The sequence below is a fragment of the Meleagris gallopavo genome, chromosome 5 (assembly GCF_905368555.1).
Source record: "Meleagris gallopavo chromosome 5, MGAL_WU_HG_1.1, whole genome shotgun sequence".
In the NCBI taxonomy this organism is placed as follows: Eukaryota; Metazoa; Chordata; class Aves; order Galliformes; family Phasianidae; genus Meleagris; species Meleagris gallopavo.
The window spans coordinates 7,027,592-7,047,219 of record NC_139408.1 but is presented as its reverse complement, the minus strand read 5'-3'; the positions used below and the strand labels follow the sequence as shown (position 1 = coordinate 7,047,219).

Here is a 19,628-nt window from a genome sequence, read left to right as displayed (position 1 = left end):
AGTTTTGGGCACCTCAGTACAGAAAGGACATTGAGGTGCTGGAGCAGGTTCAAAGAAGGGCAACAAGGCTTGTGAAGAGCTTGGAGAATATGCCCTACAACGAGAGACTGAAGGAACTGGGGCTATTTAGTCTGGGGAAAAGGAGGCTGAGGGAAGACCTTATTGCTCTCTTCCAATATCTGAAAGGTGCTTACAGCAAGAGTGGAGCTGGTCTCTTCTTACTGGTGACAGGTGACAGGATAAGGGGAAATGGCCTTAAGTTGTGCCAGGGTAAGTTTAAGTTGGATATCAGGAAACACTTCTTTACAGAAAGGGTTATTGAGCACTGGCATAGGCTCCCCAGGGAGGTGGTTGAGTCACCATCACTGGATATGTTTAAAAACCACTTGGATGTGGTGCTCAGGGACATGATTTAGCAGAGGGCTGTTAGAGTTAGGGCAGTATGGTTAGGTTGTTGTTCGACTTGATTCTATTTAAGGTATTTTCCAACCTGAGTGATTCTATGATTCTATGATTATGTAAAAAATAAAAAACACCTTTCTTTTTATTAACACAAAACCAAACAAATGAAAAATACCACAGAAGAATGCTAAATATTGATGAATGTCTCATACACTGAGACACCGGGTTACAACACTCTCCTGGTAAGTTTCGTAAGTAATATTGACATGAAGATGTACTTAAGGCATATGACAACAGTGTAATAAGAGACATGCTGATTTTAATATTGGTTGAATTAATATCAGATCTTCATTTGTTAGTAGCCAAGAATTCCCACATACCTTGTAAAGTATTATGATAGGTTAGGCTGCAGCTGGACTTGATGATCTTTAAGGTCCTTTTCAACCTGAACAATTCTATAATTTTATGAATGGGGACACCACAGGGAGGTCAGGTTGCTCGGACCCCAACCAGTCTGACCATGAGTGTACCTGGGGACTGGGCTTCCACCATATCTCTGGGCAACATGTGCCAGTGCCTCACCACCCGTACTGTAAAAAACTTCTTTATATCTAGTATAAAATATGCATTTTAATCTTTTTCTTTCATGGTATATATTTTGGTCTGACTAATACTCCTTACTTACGCTACCGTGCTGAATACGAACATTCTGACCCGATCGGCAAGCCTGTGCCCAGCAGGTGCCACCTGCTGCCCGCGTTTAGTGACAGCTAGGCGGAAACAAGCCCTGAGGGCTGCCCTTGGGATGAGCTCACATGCGATGACCACAGCAGCGCTGTGAGGTGATAATGCCACAGCCCAAGCTTCTGCGGGGCGGTGCGTTGGTAAAGGTAAACCAAATGAAGGTGTGGCACCACAAGACGGGATAAGTTGGGGCAATTACACTGTGGCAACGCTAATCGGATGTAGCAACAAAGCCACCATGCGTGGGCCACATTTGAAGTTGAAAGCAGCCTTGCTGCGATTACTTTCTTGCAACACATCCGCTCCGCACGCCAGCACTGTTGTGAGGATTGTCTAAATTTAGCCGCCCAGAGCTGCGTTAGATGGCCGTGCGATGTTCCACTGCTGACCTCCTCGTGCGGAGTAACGTTACCGCACGGCACGCTGCACTTAGGGCAGCGCCGTGCATGTCACCCCACGAGGGCTGCTCGGGGTCCGCGTGCGCGGTGCAGCGCCGCTGAGGTGCACACGGAGGCAGCGGGCGGAAGCAGAGCTGAGGAAAGCGGGATCGTAACGCCTTCGTCTCGCCTCTGAGGCCGGCGAGACTCGGCTGCCGGGCGCGGTGACGACGCGGCGCTAACCACGCCGCCCTGAGCTGAAGTCAGGGCGCGAGCGATGCAGAAGGGAGGGAAAGTCTCGCCGCGAAGAGGCAGCTGCACGAGCCACTCACGACCGACGGCTGTGACAGCCTCCAGTGCCACATCCGGGGCTCCCTGTCTGCCGCCGGGGGGCGGAATCAAAACTCCCGGCCGCCTCTCCAATTGGCTGTCACGCCGGGAGGGCCCGCGGATTAGCTGCCGCTCAGGAGGGCGGGCGTTGTCCCGTTTCCGGTCGCCCATTGGACGAGGCCGTCGGGGAGCCGCTCTCCCGTTGGCGGGCGGGCGCGTCCGGTCCGGGGCCGGAGGAGGGTGCCATTGGCTGGAAAGTAGGTTAGTGGTGCGCCGTTGGGTGGCAAGCCAGGCGGAAAGTAGGTCAGGGACGGGGGCTGCCTGCGGCGGGTGCCGCTCCGAGCACGCCGCGACGTTGCCGAGGGACAGCGACCCCCCTCCCACCCCGGGGTGCGGCGCGGCGAGGGGGCGCGCGGCGCTGGCGGCGAGCGGCGAGCGGCGCTGGCGGTGAGCGGCGGCAGCGGGCGGTGGGCGGCCGTTGTGGGGGGGCGCTAACGGGCGGCCCTGGGCGGGCTAGGGGAGCGGTTTCCCTGGGCGAGCGGGTCGGGCTGGGGGCTGTACCCGCCGGGCGAGCACTGCTGGCAGAGTGGGCCGCCCTGATGGGAGCCAGAGGCGGCGGGGTGGCAGTCGGCCCCAAGGCAGATCCGGGCCGGGAAGGAGGGAGGGGAGGCGCGGTGCCCTTCCCCGCCCGGATCCCTCCGCCTGCCCTCGTGCCCTGGGGTCTCGCGGCAAACCCCGCGCCCTGCGGCAAAGCCGGGCCCCAGGAGGGCGCAGCTGAAGCCCCGAGCGATGGCAGTACCCGCGGGCTCTGTGTACTCGGGAGAGGCCGGTCGCACCGCGGGGGCTCGGGGCAGCTGCGGGACGGCTCTGCGCTGTCCGCCAAACTGCCGCACTCCGCTCGGACCGCGGATGCCGGGAACGTCTTCCCGAGATCGCGGTTGTATGTGTATCTATGGAATCGGTCTGCCTTCTGAGCGGTTGAGGTTTCTGTTACTCCAGTGCTTCGATGGTGACAGTTCTGGAAAGGGCTTGACGCTCCGAAATAACGGTGAGGAAACAAGTGGGTGTGCTTGTGCGCTTCTGAGGCGAAGATGCCCTTCGTGACTTCTAAATATTTGCTTGGTCTCTTCGGTGAAAAGGGTCAACTGCTGACACTGCTCACGTTTTTAAATGATTTCTGAATCAAATCTTTGTAAAAGGCTCTAAGTAGAATTTTATTTTCCAAACCTTGGTCTGCAGGCATTCAAATTGAAATTTCATTACAGTTTCTTTCCAGTAGGCTCAATCAAGCGCCCATCCATACCTGTTTGATTCTCTTTTACCAGGAAGAATTCTAGATGGGAGCAGCTGGTAGTGCCCAGGCTGTAGCTGTTTGCAGGGGAGGAAGGAAGGCTGGTTGGTTTCCATTGGCTGGTGCTGGTTCTGTGCTCAGTGTCCTGTGGACAGCTGAAGTTAAACTCTGCCCCCAAAGAATGTGTGCTTGCTGTGTTCTAGGAATATGCAAATGACTCTTTCAATTGGCAGAAGCTGGAGGGCTTTCAGCTGGATATTTTAAACCATATTCACCTATTAGGGGAAAACCTTTATTACTTCTGGGCTTTGTGGGCTGGTGCTTCTCATGGCCACTTGTGATTCTATGTCTCCCATGTGGAAATGGACTGTGAAATAACAGTAGAATCCAGTGCTGTTTCATGGAGCATTGCATCCAATCTGAGGCCCTCAACGCAGGAAAGATGTGGAGCTTTTAGAGAGGGTCCAGAAGAGGGCTGCCAGGATGGTCAAAGGGCTGGAGCACCTCTCCTACAAAGGCTGAAGGAGCTGGATTTGGTCAGTCCGGAGAAGAGAAGGCTGCGGGAAGACCTCGCTCTGGCCTTCCAATATCTAAAGGGAGCTTATTAACAGGAGGGAAAACAACTTTTAACACAGGTAGATAGTGATCAGCCAAGAGAGAATGGCTTTAAACTAAAGAAGGGAAGATTTACATAAGATATCAAGGGAAGTTTTTTACTGAGAGGAGGCTGAGGTGCTGGAACAGGCTTCCCAAAATGAATGTGGATGCTCTGTCCCTGGAGGTGTTCAGGTTGGACAGGGCCCTGAGCAGACTGATCTCATGCTTGATCTAGTGGTTGTCAGCCTTGCCTGTGGCAAGGGGGTTGGAACTTGATCCTCGAGGTTCATTCTAGACCAAGCCATTCTGTGCTGTTATTATTCTGTTCTCTTTCATATTGCACATGTCCATAGTCTATCCTCATTGTAACTGTGGTGGATGCAGAGGACTCTGCATCTGTATAAGGGATACGTTGGGGTGCTGCCTCTGCAGGTACCGGAGAAACTTAAAAAATGCCTTGTGTTCCTGCAGGGAATGCTGTATGGTACAGGAGTGTCAGTAAATCTCTTACCTGCTGCTGGGCTTTCACAAAGAGAAGGCTAAGGAGGGCCTGCTGCCAGAGCACTGCCAGTACCGGCCACCAAGAAACATGCTGTGCTTGGAGACCATTTGCTAGAGAGATATTAGGATGATGATGTTTGTAGGGCCAGCTTATTTAAGGCTTCTTTTTCCACCAAATACCCGCTCTCAAGGATTTTTTTGGGAGACCGGAAAAGGGAACAAATGAACATTCATTGGGTTTACTTGGCAGAGCTTTGTTACATGCAGTTCCTTAACACTATCCAAGGCTGTGATGACAAAGATGAGACCTAATAAGATAGCTGCAGCCTGTGCACTGCAAATGAGTAAAACCATTTCTAAAAGCAAATTGCAATCAAGCAAACTGGGAAGGCATGGAGACATGTAGGCTAATTATTTTAGGTAATACGTAAGCACTGTTTCACTCTTGACTTCAGTATTTTCTTTCCAGCACAGAGCTGGTTGTCTGTGTGCTCATGGTTTGACAGGAGATGCAGGAAAACTGGAAGGAATAGAGTTGCCAGGCCAAAACACTGAGTTTGGTGGATCCCTCAGAGGCTTTCTTTGGTTACAGAACTTGTATGCTTTTGACTTTTAACCTTTATTATCAGTTATCATCAGTTTTGCCATTCTGAAAGAGCAGAAAAAAAGTGAAAAGCTTTTATTATATATTTCAATGTAAGCAAGTGTAGTGTTCTCTGAAAAGCTGAGGACAATTTTCTTCAGAAAACATGTAAAGGTGTACGCTAATGATAAAGGATCACAATAAAAACATATTTTTAAGCTTATGTACCTTCCTTGTTTTCAGTCAGATTACAGAACACAAGTTCTGTACTTAACAACCTTACATGCAGTTTGAAACTTTCACCTTGTTATTATTCTTAGAAAACTTGAGACTAAAATAATTTAGATGAATGCAATACTGAACTCTGTGGACTGAGCATTGACCTTTACAGTTAGTTTCTGAAATATCTGATCATTCTGTGGAAGTTAGGGTCTGTGTTTTGGAGGTGCTTAAGGAAGTAGATAAGTAGTTGTTGCAGCTTCTTTAAAAGCATTGGAGAAGCTTTTGGTGTGGGTTTTTTAGTGTTTGTAAGGGATGCTGTAGGTTTAGGTAGTGGGCTGAAAACACAGAGCAGAGGTATGCTCTGGTTGTCTTGCATTACATTCACAAATATGCTCCAGGTATAGCTGAACAAAATGCAAGATGGTATCTTGCACAGTTTAAGCAGCAGCAAAAAGAACTGAGAAGTCTGTGTGTAAATTCTGCATGTTCCTGTGGTTAATATGTGTAACACACCAGACTGAAACAGAGCACAGAATGATGCATCTAATGACTTGAAATTATTTTTCCTTGGAATAGTTAGTGTGTTGAGTTATTTAGAAAGCCAATATGAGTTTTGTGTCAAGTCTTATTATCTTTGGTGGCATGGAAGAAGCAATCTGTTTTGAATATCTAATAGTTTTTATCAGCATATTGTAAAATATGCCTGTGGTATATATTTGGTAGAACTTCATGCTGAACGAGGTGGATAGCTCACTTGCATGAACTCCATCTTGCACCTGTGTTTTTTGTTTGTTTGTTTGTTTTGTTTGTTTGTTTTTTGTTTTTTAACCTCACTTAATTGGAAAAATGCAGTAAGGCTACTTAGCCAAGGCCCAGATTTCATCTCCTTGGAAACCTGATCTTTCACCAGATGTTGAGAAATGTAATTTCTTTTTTTAATCTGTTCCGCAGAAGAATGCAGATCAAAACAGCACCTTCTGGCTTTGGTAGTCTGGAATATTCATTATCTGAAAAATAGCCTGGCGTCCCAGAGAAGATCAGTGTTTTCTGTTGCATTCAATACTATTTTGAACTTATTTTAGCTGTTAATAAAATTCTTGTTGTACTTGTGTAGTTTAATTCAAGAACTGACTGACAGTGCTTTCTGTACTTGGTACAGCGAAGAACTGTGTCTTAGCCCTTGCACGCCTGAAAGAATTTACCTTTCTCCATGTTCAGTTCTGCAGTGCAGAAAGGTATTTCTTAGCCAATGCATACAGAATTTGTAACCTTTTCAGTCTCCTGCCATTTGAGAAGCTGTTATTCAATGTCTCTGATGTCAGACACTCTTCTAGGTCCGCTGCTGGTGTCAGAACAGCTTGTGACCCTGAGCTGATGCCATGCTGTGGCTTTGTAGATTGGCCTTCTGTAGGAATGGTGCCAGTGGGCTACTTATAGAGCAAGAAATATCACTGGCAGGATTTGGAATGGTGAAACAACATGCCACATTTCTTGTGGTGTGAGATGCTTACATTCTCTACTCACTTAAAAAGAAACCCGTCCATATGAATGTCGGCGTTTGAGGAAGATGGTTGTAGTTCTTATGTTTGTTTTGACAGTATTTTCCTTACAAATGTTAGTAGGCTTACATTTTTCACAGATACAAGGCAATTTAGCAGCACCTTGGGAAGAGCAAACATACCACTAAATCCTCAGTGGCTCTTACTTGGTGTGGCTGTGACAGAAATGTATCTCCCAGTGAGCAGTTGCTGTAGTAGTAGGGAGGATATGTTTGGCTGTTCTTAAGCAGCGTGTATTGGCATCATGTCTCTCAAAGCACTTTATTAGGAAGGCATTTTATAGCAAGTAACATATGCTTATGGAGATGGATCAGTTTGTCTTCTTATCTCAGTTGACAACATATCAGTGGAATCCACGTATTTTAAGGACTACATGTGGTCCTGATAAAAGACTATCCTGAAAACCCTGAAGTTAGTCTTACTCACTTAAGTTTTGGGGGAGAATGAAATAAAACTATCAGAAGACTCAATTCAATATTATTCTTGGTTTGAAGTATTCTCTATCTTGGAAAATTTCTACAGAGGTGGCTTTGCTTTTTCAACTTTTTCTTATACAAAACTAAGATCTGAAGGAGCTTGGTAGAATCTGCCAAATAGTGCTGTATTGCAGAATAGTAATGGACAGAGTGTAGATATACATGAAAAAGGCAAGAGAAAATAAAACTAATATAATTTGCTTTTAATTTTTTTTTCTTATAATTTTGTTTCTGTCTTCAGAACTTTTGTTTTGTTTCCTTGATGATCTATTTTGTTTCTGTTCTGTTATGAATAAATTTTTTAGTGTCGTATGGATTTTTCACAGACCCTTAAGAAATTCAGGACTTCCCTTGTAATTTGAAACAAAAATATGTATTAAAAAGTAATAATCTTGTATTCTTCATGTTGCATCTGTGTACTGTAGTTGTGCTGAGAGTGTAGCAGAATAGTTTTGCCGTTCATTCAAGAGCTTTTGATAACTATATTTTAAATCCTTCTGAGATCGGGGCTTTAAGTTGCAGTTTGACTCTTGTTATATTAGTTGTAATATAACCTTTTGTAATGTGATAGAAGGTGCAGCAATGACAGCAGAGTAGCAAGGCCCTACGCTGTGGTAAGTGAGAATTTGCTCAAATTCAACAGCTGTGGGCTCAGAAATAAAGGAAAATGTTGCTTACCTTCAGAAGGCTTCAGGTACACAGGAATCACCAGCAATCTCTCCTTGCCTCCACTGCCAACCCTTAAATGAGGTCTGGGAAGGAGTGGATCCTGACTCCATCCCTTCCAGTCACTGAAGTGCACTGTATGTAGCTGAGCTTCCCTGGGTTGGCCCTGTCTTCCCACCAGCTGCTCCATCACTGCTTCAAGCTGTGACTCAGCATTCCCACTCCACCTGTTAAAGTACTGTTTGTTTTGCCCATAGTCTTGAATGGCCTAGTCATCTCTCAGAGATGAAATCTACAATAAGAATATATTACAAAAAAAAACCCCAAAAAACAAACACAAAAACCAACCAACAGATGTTAACCTTTGAGGTTTGGGTTAGAATGCATTTTGTGACCTTGTTTGGCCAGTGTCAGGTTTTTCTGTTTGTGGTTTTAGAATTGTTTACTTGGAAACAGGAATAACAGAATCACAGAATTGTAGGAGTTGGAAGGGACTTCAAGAGACCTACTAAAGCAGGTACCCTACAACAGGTTGCACAGGTTAGCATACAGACAGGTCTTGAATATCTCCGTACAAGGAGACTCTACCATCTCTCTGGGCAGCCTATTCCGGTGCTCTGGCACCCTTGCAGTAAAGAAGTTCTTCTGCATGTTTGTATGGAACTTCCTGTGTACAAGTTTTAGGCCATTACTCCTTGTCCTATTGCTACCCATCATCGAGAAGAGCCTGGCTTCATCCATTTGCCTCCCAACTTTCTTTAGATATTTATAAACATTTATCAGATCTCCTCTCAGTCATCTTTTCCCCAGGCTGGACAGACCCAGGTTACTCTGTCTTTCCTCACACAGGAAATCCTCATCTTTGTCACCCTATGTAGGAATTCTCCTATGAGATCCCTGTCTTTTTTTTGAACTGGGGAGCCGAGAATTGGACATAATATTCTAAATGTGGCCTCACTAGAGCAGAATAGAGGAGGAGGATCACCCCCCTTGACCTGCTGGACATGCTCTTTGTAATGCACCTGAAGATCCATTGGTCTTCTTGGCCACAAAGGTACACTGTTGATTTGTGGCTAACCTGTTGTCCACAGGAACACCTGGGTCCTTCTCTGCAGAGCTCCTCTCTGGCAGGTCAGCCCCTAATCTGTAGTGATGCATACAGTTATTCCTCCCCACGTGCAGGACACTACACTTGCTCTAGTAGAACTTGATCAGGTTCCTTCCTGCCCAGCTCTCCAGTGTGTCAGCCACTCCTCCCAGCTTTGTATCATCAGCAAACTTATCTATTCCTCTGTTGCCTATTCCAATGTATTGTGTTCCCAAGCTGTGCCATGTAATCCTTGTATTTAGGTTTGAAATTGGCTTGTTATAAATGAAATTAATTCAGTGAGTTAAAAAAAAAATAAAGCCATTAGCAACACTGTTCTCAACAAACTTAAGAACATTTTTATATTATACTCATATGGCCCCAATCCAGAAATCAAGGAAACTAACTACCAGTGTATGTATGTTCGAAATTTTTCATGGACCTGTGTGAGAGATGCCACTGTTCAGTGCAGTTGAACTTGATGATCCTTATTGGGCCCCTTCCAACGTGGGATACTCTGTGATTCTGTGATTAACAGGATTGTGTCCAGGTACTTGCACAGTACAAAAGTGAAAACCTATGGTCAGAGAAAGATTCTCAGCTTTTGGTGTCCAGCATTTAGCTCTGTAGGACCCTACAGGACATGAATCCATTGCCACATCCATAGACAGCTGGATGTACTTGTACTGTTACTTTCATGATCGTTTGAACTGGATTGCTATTGACAAAGGCAATCCATCTCCTCCCCTGGCTAAGTTTTAATGCATTGGACCAGACTGCCCAGGGAAGTGGTGGAATCACCATCTCCAGAGATGTTCAAGGAACCTGTAGATGTGGCACTGAGGGATGTGGTTTAGTGGATTTGGTGGTGATGAGTTGGCACTTGGACTAGATGATCTTCTCCAGCCTTAATGATTCTATGATTCTATCTCCATACTTGCATTTTGTCCCTCTGCTCTGTGCTGGCACGTGTTTGAGCAAGTATACTGACTGGGGGAATCTGATTTGGCTCGAAGATAGCTCCTCAGCCCACCCAAAGGCTGATCTGAGATTACTCAGTTCATTGATACTGTACACATTGTGGCTTCAGAACCATTTGTGCCTTTGTAGGCTAGGAGATGGCGCAGTTCTCTAAGTGAGTAGGCCTGAAGGTCAGTTGGGATGAGTACCGACTATGAGGAGCGTTGTTTTAAGTATGTTACACTACAACCTTGGTGTAAAAGAAGAGCAGCTGTGGCAGAATATTTTTTGCATTAAGCCATGTTGGTTCATCTCCTACTTGAAGTGGAATATGTTACCAAAAAATTAGAAGTCTGATTTTGATACTGATAACTAGGAACCAGAAAAATGAACAAGTTTTTACTTTTATCTCTGGAGCTAGGTGGTGGATCTTTGCACTGCTCTACCACTAAAAAATATTTTTATAATGATAAATAATAATTCAGCTCAACCTCTGACTGTTTTGCCTTTCCTTTAACTGGCTCTCATTCTTTTAGGTTTTCAGATGAACAAATATAGAAATGTTTAAGATACACAAATCTCTCAGGAGCTCATTCACCACAATTGCATGATTCTACCGGTGTTGAATACTTGCATGTTCAAGTTGTTGTCAAACTGGTAATTTATTTAAAAATGACAGAGACCCAGCAATGTCTCTAGTTAGGCTTGCCAGGCAATCTGGAGGAAATGCAATATAGGAATGGGACTAAAATGAAGATGATTTTCTTTTCGTCCAAGATGATGCATGGTTTGGACTTCAGCACCCTAATTGCACACACCTCTGTGCCCTTTGGGGATGGGGAGCTGTCTGCTTTGATAAAAAATTTCTGGGGTGGCTGTTCAAGAGTGATTCTCCAACTTGGCACAGATCTCGTCTTGCTATCACTTCATCTCTATATTCTATACTTTCTGGAAGCCACGCTCTCTAAAATTTCCTCAGGCTTCCATTTAAATAAATACTCTTAATGAAATTATGAAATAGCCCTGCAAAAGAATTGTAACTTGAAAACCTGTTTTCTGTAGGGCTGTGATGTACACTTTTAAAAAAAGGATTTACTACCATTTTTGAATTTAATTTTGAATGTAAATGGAAACTACAAAAAGCTTTACGTCACGTCAGCACGCAATGAGAGAATATGTGCCCGCTACTTTAAATTTTTTTTTTTTTTCATTCCTCAGGCATATGAGCACTAGTAAACACCAAGTAGTGAGCATCTCAGAAAGAAGCTGGACCAAAAAAATCCTCCATTCAACAATAAAGGAAGGAAAAAATGCCAACTGATTAGAGTCCTAATTAACATTGTAGAATACTGAAGACCTTCTGTCTCTGGGTGAACTGATCATTATCTACCCTTTCAAGACTTTTGAGGTTCCCTTAAACACTTATGTTAATCTAGGAGAGTACTAGCTGCTTTTCAGGCAAAATAAATGTGCCTTTTGGAGCAGGATTCTCTCAGGCAAGAGTACTTGAGCCTCCATGAATTCATTTCTGGTGTGCTGAAAAACTTGTTTAATCGACTTGCTTTGGCATGGCTTTCAGATGCATACTTTTAATTTTTTTAAAACAAATATTGTCATCTGACTTGTCTTCCTCTTTTAGGATATTTCTGTGGCTTGCTAATTCTCTCTAGCCCTAAACATACTGGATTGATGGTGTTCCCTGGCAAACGTTGTCAAGTACTGATTTCTGTTATTTGTGAGTGAAAACCATTCTTCTGTTTTTCTGCTAACTTCTGTTTGGTGACTTCAAGAAGCGTGGTGACTGTTCTCTTAACTGGTCTCTGATTTTATTTAAACATACATATATGTATTTTCTTCTCTGGAAGATGCCTATGTGTGGTTGTTCTGTCTCTTTTCTCTCAGTTCTGTGAGCACTTTGCTTTTGTTGGTGAATTCTTTGTGAAGATGTATTGGAATGATGGTGTGTTGGCATCCAAGTCAGGGCATAATATTGGTGCAAGTTTTCAAGTATGCCTGTAGAAGCAGCTGGCAAGTGAGTTTCAGAGATATCCAGGAAGCAGATGAAGATCTTTCAGGGAGGAACCTAAATGGACAAGCGGGCTTCTACTTAAAAAAGAAACATTACAGATAAATACATTTAACTTTATTTTTCATTTCTAGCAAGTGTAATTGCATGCTGTAGTGAAGCACCATAGTTCTCTGCCTTCAGATAAAACGTAGCATATCCTCTTTAACTCCTCCCAGTGATCTAATTTAGCTGAGCCTTTTTTTTGGCATGCAAGTTTCTCTTAAATCATCCTGTATTTTCCACACATCTTTCCAAAAATGCACTCATCAGAATCATTTCACGTCTGATCTCATCACTGTCTTCCATTCTTAAAATGTGTGGCCAATTAGTTCCTGCTGGCTGCCTCTATTGCTCTTTGCTTGCCTTTGTAGTTTTCATATTTCTATTTCTCAGTATGTAAACATCAGATATCTCAGTAGAATTATATTTTAAAGTTTTTACATATCATCCTAATACAGACCAGTATTTCTTAAACCAATACTGTATAGTGTTTATACAGACTCTTTCAGGACTCTTCTCCTACATAGTAGGATTTGTTTTAATAGCAGGATAAAAAGAGTCTTCTATAAAAAGAGTAAACTCACTCAAAGCAGCATTTCATAAACAAAATAAGTACCGTTTTTAAGATTCTCCTTCATATCTCTATTACACTGCGGGCTTTGTAGGCCTGTTCTTACTGAACGTCCGTCTAGAAATTAAGCCTTGTATTCTCATATTCAGATATTGGTTTGCTGTAGCAAGCATTGTATACCTTTGCTGGTTAGCTCATCATCTCTTCTTCTCCTGTGTACAATGCTGGTACTTGTTTGACTCCCTGAATTGTCTTACTGTGATGTATTCAAAATTATAGATTATCTTGGGTTTTTTTTGAGAGGTTTAGTCTAAATCTCTTTTGGGGTTAGGTGAAAGCACACAGCTGAAAGGTGAAGCTAGGGAGTTAACATCTGTTGCAGTCACACTTTCAGTAACAAAGGTTGGAATGCTTAGATTTGCAACTTCTAATAAAAAATGTAAGAGTTGTGTTGCATGAATCCCTCAGAGAGAGCTCTGTGCTGCACTGCTGAACGTCCATATAGTCACATATTAAATAAACTTGTTAACTGGTTCACTCTCTGATCTAAGGTCAGCAGCATTGTTTCTGGCAGTTTCTACCTGGGGTCATCCTTAATGTTACTCTGTTCAGGATCCTTAGTAATCATATGCTGGTGGAAAATGCTCTTCCTGTGAGAGAGCCAAGTGGAGCAGGTTGGTCTGTTTAATTATCACACCCAATAGCCTATGTTGTTTGATAAGATCTTGCCTAAGAAATACATACACCATTTCTATCTAGTTGCCAAGCAGTTTTATGTTTGTATATTGCACTTAGAATATGTAGTCTGTCTCAGAAAGCTTGTCTTGTTGAAATGACTGAGGAAATTTTATTGATAGACTGTTCCCAGTGAAGTGTTACAGGGAAGTGGACAAATTAAGGTGACTTAATCTCTTTAAGTGTGATATTAAATTTGTCCTAACTTTAATACTCTCCTATACTTCAGGAAGTGTTTATAGAAAACTGAAAAATGCTCAAGGGATGAACTGTGTTTTGCAAATACAGCCTTACAATGGGAGATTAAAGAAACACAATTGAGTTTAGTTAAAGGAAGAAAATGCAATCCCTGGAATTTGTCACTTGGTTGATGACCTGGTAGAATTACCTGGAAGGACAGAATGGAATGAGTGTCAGTAGCTAGTAGGTGACCTACTCAAATACAGACTAGAAAAGCTGGAAGTTGTGAAGAAGAGGAACTGAGCTTTGAAACAGCTAAGATGGGAGGAGGGTAATAGATTCTTGTAAGCAATCAGTTAATCAGGGATATCTTTCTAAAATGAACTTTGGCCCTAATTACAACATATATGTTTGTTTTAAAAATAGCAAATGAGGTTGTTTGTGTCCAATGCAGAGGAGACTAGAATACATGATCATGAAAGGAAACAAATCTGAGCAAATTGATGGGGAATGTTAAGATACGTACTTTTCTCTAAGCTGCTATGTTTGTAAGCAGAAGGGAGCTGAGGAAGACACAGCTTTAACCAGGCTGTAAATGAGAGGGAGGCCAAGAAAGACTTGTAGCAGAGAAGAACATCTATAAGAGCTCTTGTAAACTTTTTACAAGGCAACTTATAGTTGAAAGGGTAAAAGTAAAAATAAACAGAACCCTTCACAGATAGCTGAAGGAGCTCTAGCAGATATCCTTAAAAACATTCCAGTGGAGCGCCAGATGGTGATTGAGGCAAAAACACATACAATAAAGGTATGTATTTCTCAAGTAAAGTGTGGGCAAACTAAAACACAAGACTCTAGATCATATGCTGAAGTGAACATTGCAGAAAAGTAGACCTCAGAAAAAAGGCAGAAATGCTTGTGTCCAGTGAGCAGTAGGTGATCTTCTGAAGGATGGCATTCTTTTCTATTCTAAGCACTTCTGTTCGTTTTCTGCACCCGTTATTAATAGGTTTCCTTATTTCACTGGCCCCTTTGGCTCCTTATAAGAGGATCATGAGCTGTAGTCAATGATTTGAAATTTAATAATGCTGGCAAGAGTTCAATGAAGAACTGTGTAGTAACTGAGGGCTTAGCTTAATTAAGAATGGAATGGCCATCCTGAGTGATTGGTTTGGGCAGTTCGTGCCTAATGACTTCTACGTGGGTCCTTTCTATCTGATATTCATTGATATTATGCTGATAACTATTGTGTTAGCTGACTTCAGCCTGACCTAGGAAAGCTTTTTGTGAACTTTGTATGCTTTACGTTTTCCATGTGCTAGCCTTAACCCTTGTGGGAAACCACATGAACTTCTAGCCTTCATATTATTTGGTGAGGAGTTCCCATGGCCTACCACCCCATGTGTGAAGACCAGCATTGTTTTTGGGCTGTCAACCAAGTTTTGTCTGTTCCTGTGACATCAGTTATGGTTTTGTAGATCTTGGTCTTGTCAGTTTTCTAAGCTGAAGCACTAGCTTATTTGATTGTTCCCTATATAGAAACCAGTGCCTATCTATTTTTTTAACTGAGTGAAACTGGAAAGTTTTCCATTTTCTAATAGATTTAATTGCTGTAGGTTTACTGGATGGTATCCAGGTCATCCTCCGTACTGTTCAGGAGCTGTAAATAATTATGAGCATTTGTAAGTGGTAACTAAGGGACTGCACTATTAATATTTGGCACTAGCCTTCCTACAGAAGTAACATCATCTAAACCTACTTAAACTTTCTGTGAAGGAATTTGGACTGCCTCGTGTGCCTTTCTAGGTCCTGCGGGATTGGGCTGTGGGACACTGTGGAGTATTTTATTCTGGAATACAGCAGTGAGTTGGAGAAACTTCTGCTTGCAGCTGTTAGTTGTGTGTCTGCTTTCTCTGTGTGTTATCCCTTCTTTGTCTCAGGGGAAGGAGCTGCTGCTCCTTGGGGTAGGTTCATAGGTGTGAACAACAGCAACTGAAAAACAAACAAGAAAATGACAGTGACTTTTGTTTTTGTTTTTTTGTTTTTTTCCTAAACAAACGTTCTTTCTCCTCTACCCATTTTTGCTGTTGGCAGGATTATTTTTGTTTTTTAATGTGCATGATATCTGTGTAGTGTAGGGACCCTAATCAGTGAATTCCTGATGTTCCCTGATCATTACCCTGCCTTTATGAAGGGCTGCCTTGATTTGGTAGTGTGAGACTGTTCTACATACAACAGCCATTTAAAAATGCTTTTTCAGTTCTGGTTGTAATGCAAAAGTACACATTCAAACTTGATCATTACTTTAAAATAGAAATTGCAGGTTTAAACCCTGCCTGGAAAAATACAAGTCTTAGATGTATCTTTGGCAACTGAATGTTGCTTCTTCCAACATCAGCATTAATGTACAGACGCACAGAAAAGGAATGTGGTCTGTCAGCAATTTCTGCCAAGGGCTTTCCTATTGCCTTTATGCCTTCCTCCGGAAAAAAAAATCTGTACTCTCACTAAAGCAATGAACACAGAGTGGCTAGGAAGCCTCTTCTAGCATGTCTGTATATTCGTAACTTGTCATTCACAAAGGGAAAAGCTCCTGAAGTCTCAGTGCAGGTGTGGATTAGTAGAAGGTTTGGGCAACCTTGCTTTGTTCCAACTATACAGGGATTTACATATGAAAACAAATCCTGCTGTGAGTAAACTGCAAGAAGGATTAAAGCATATAGCATGGGTATTTTAACAAATCACTGCTGTTGAAATTGACAGTTCTACCTTTCCTATCTCCTGGCATATCTCACCCCAGGCTTTGCAAGAGTTCAGGGTATCACCCAATGTTTCAGTAAGATGGTGCAGCTTGCTAAACTTACAGAAATCTATGCTTACTGCCAAGCTGTTTTTCAGCCTGATGAGCTCTGAGATTCGGCATGTTGTGCAGAAAGGGTCTGGGGACTGTGCAAAGGCTGTATCAGGGGACTAAAGGGAAATGTGGGGGAAGAGTGACAAGGAAGAGAAAGAAGGAGTGATCCACCCCTTATATAGCAGTAAGATGTTAGGTCAGCTGTTCTATAAGACTGCTGTGAAGTTTTTGTTTTCTCATGCTTATCCTGGGCTAGACAGGTAACAATTTTTTCCAACCCATATAGCTTTTAACAAAGTAATCACCACTCTGGGCATCATCATAGAAGACAAGAAATATTCTGCTTGATTTGCTCATCTGAGTCATGCTTTGAGTGCTGTGGTATTTGAAGCTTGAGAAGCTGAACTTTCCTGGTTGCTGGCTTGAGTGAGATGCATACTGTAGGGTACCTGGGCTTCACCTCAGTGTTGTGTCCCATTGCAAAGGAATTCCAATTTATCCAAGCAAGAGAGAGGGAAACACAAAAAGGTGGTGGTGCTGGAAGAAGGCAGTCTAGATTGTGTCACTTATCCATCCAGTATGTGGTGCGATGACACATCTAGCTTTACTTCTAATGTCCCGTTAAAGGACTTTTAATTGTCATTTTGGCTTCTCAGCCACTTGAATCCAATGGAAGATGAGAAGAAGCTGCCCTGCAGTCGTGCTTGCCCTGTGCTGTGGCAGCAGTGCTCTTGTTGGGCAGCTGAACAGGCAGCTTTCAGTACAGCCATTCTACTTTGGATGCACTGTACCAGTGTTAGTGCTGGCCCTTAGGAGGTGCTGGGAACTTGCCCTACTTCTCAGTGCTCGCTGTCACTGCGCTTCAAAACTGCTTTTTGTGAATCTCTCTGAAGAGTGGAGTGTTGGATAATGCCACAGTATGAGCTATCATAATTTTGAAATGCTGCCATTCTCAGCGTTAGCAGCAGATCATGTACTTAAAGAATGGGATTTTTTTCCCATGGGAGACGATTATTTTTGAAGCATGGAGCAAGGCTGGAAATAGTATATGTATTTTTTTTTATGGTTGTGTCTTTGCACGTTTTCCAGAACACATGCAAGTGCTGAATTGTTGTGGTGTCTCAGTTTTTACTATTTGGTTACGGATTTTGCTTGTGAACTATGTGATTTCAAAATGAAACTGGTAGGCTTATCATTTATGTTAGTGTTTCTTGTTGCTCCACTTAATTCAAAGGGACTCAAGATAGAAGAAGGTGAGACTATTTGCATGAGTGAGCATGTGCATCGGGAGTTATTTTTTTAAAAATGGGATTTGGAATTACCTGCTTTGGCAGGGGGGTTGGACTCGATGATCTCTGGAGGTCCCTTCCAACCCCTATGATTCTGTGATTTTGTGAATAATCCTAAGCTGTAAATTTCTCTATTTCCACACATAATAATATAATATAATACTGGACATGGAGTTGTATGTTTTTCTGCAGTTTTTTTCCTTTTGGAAGCTACATACTCATGCACTTCACAGAAAGCCTTGATAACTTCCTATCCTGAAAACAGTGGGAGAGCAAAAATGAAGCTGAGCCTCTAATATAGTACTGAGGAAATCAGAAGGAAGAAATATTGATGTTCGTATGGGTCTGGCATATATATATATATGTTTGACAGCTGATTTTTGCATAAAGCTAAGTTAAAAAAAAGCTTTTAATAAACCAGTGGGGGAAAACAGACTTCAGAGATGTGCAGCTGAGTGGGAAATACCCTCAGCTTAGTTTCAGGCAGGCTGAGAATATCTTGCTTTTCTCATGGCTTTTTTAGGACCAAAGGGAAACTGACAGCCTGTCAGCTTTTCTTTGTCAGGCTGGCAGGATGTTGAGAGCAGGGAAGGTTTCTTCCAGTCAGAGATGGAATTTAGAAGGACCAAAGGGCCTGTGACAAAGCTGGAAATGAATGTGTAAGGTATAAATATAATACATGTCTACTCTCCTTTTAATGATATTTTGGCCCTTTTGTTTCTGTGCTTCATTGCCTGAAGATACAACCTGTTTGGTTGAGACCTGTTCTTTTCCATTAGTTCCTATTTGTTTGGCAGTAGATCACTGATGGAAAGGTCTTGTGCATGCCTGGTGCATTTATGCTTGTAGTAATAATAATGTGAGTGAAAAACAGAATTAGTTGTAAGCAGTATGTGTAACAGTATTTGGTAATCCAAACCAAAAAAAAATGCAGGAAACTGGGTTTGTCACCTTAATGTGCTTGAGAGACTAAAAGAAGTGTGTAGCAGTTCAGCCTGTTAAACTGAAAAATGGCTGACATCCCTGAATGCATGAACTTTAAAAATCAAGAAGAAGAAATATTACATAGGTAGTCACTCAAGAACTCAAATGTGTTTTCTATTTTTAATGCTAATAATTCTCCAGTATGAAGAGGAAAGAAGAAAATGAGAACCTGGCAAAAGCACACAACTCTATTATGAGATTGGAAGCTGGGGCAGCTAACAGAGTGGTGTAACGGTGCTTTGCCCCTATAGAGGCTCTGCAGGAGACCCTTCAGAAGACCTATTTCTTAGAACTTTGCTTTAAAGGATTTTGCTTCCCTACCAGAGACAACTAGAGATGATGCACTGCAGGCAGAATAGTTGCCAAACTGAGGATGCAAGAGCTTGGCATAGCCACGGGAAGGAAAACTTCAACTTGCTCAGAGCATATCAAGGACATTGTAATAGTTAAAATGAGCGGTTGTGACCTTCTTAAGCTCTAAATTAAAAGGCATATATTTAACTGCCTGAAATGCAGTGTATTCAGTTTGTGTAGGTAAAGAGCGAAGACATCCTTGAAACTTGTGCCTAAAGCATTTCTCTTCAGCAAACCAGTTGTTTGTAGGAGTGAGATGAAATCTTAAAACAGAAAGCTGCATCTCTTGAACTATCCAAACCAGACATTCTCAGTTGTGTGTTAAAGATGCACTGATTTGTAAATTCCCACTGCTTGTGTAAACATGAGAATTGAGTTGAGTAGCTTACCTATTTGCCTTATATGCTTCTCCTGCACTGGAAATGTCAGTCCAGGCTGTGTGCAGCCTTCCTAAGGAAGACTTTCTGGTTGTTTAAAAAATTCTACTTTGAAGTTGACTGCACACTGCAGCACAAGGTGAGACATTTTGTTGACAGTTCAGAAGTAATGTGTACTATTCAGGAGACTTCACAGAGCCTCTGCCTCCTCAGCTGGCAGATTATTTGGTGTATTTTCATTTTATGCCCCCAAAAGATTCTGGTCAAAACACACTAAACTACTACAGAAATCAACAGTAGCTTTGATTAGGTTGTTATGTAAATGGTATTTATTTTGGATAATTAATTTTCCTACCTGATAGAATGGGTTTCTGTCAGTCTTTCAGCTCCCCAACATCCCTTGGATGGCTTAGGGTTGATAAAA

General features: G+C 42.6%; 1 protein-coding gene across 4 annotated transcripts in view; it reads left to right on the top strand.

The window, feature by feature from the left end:
- The first annotated feature begins 2,073 nt into the window (after positions 1-2,073).
- The window catches only part of BMAL1 (basic helix-loop-helix ARNT like 1), a 47,873-nt gene continuing 30,318 nt past the window's right edge, over positions 2,074-19,628 (top strand). For 2 of the 4 annotated variants that reach the window (XM_085224064.1, XM_085224062.1), the window contains exon 1: positions 2,076-2,300. The gene's annotated coding sequence lies outside the window, so the exon portion shown is untranslated. Of the gene's footprint in view, positions 2,301-19,628 lie in introns of all 4 variants that reach the window. The other 2 variants (XM_085224065.1, XM_085224063.1) reach the window with 2 other exon arrangements.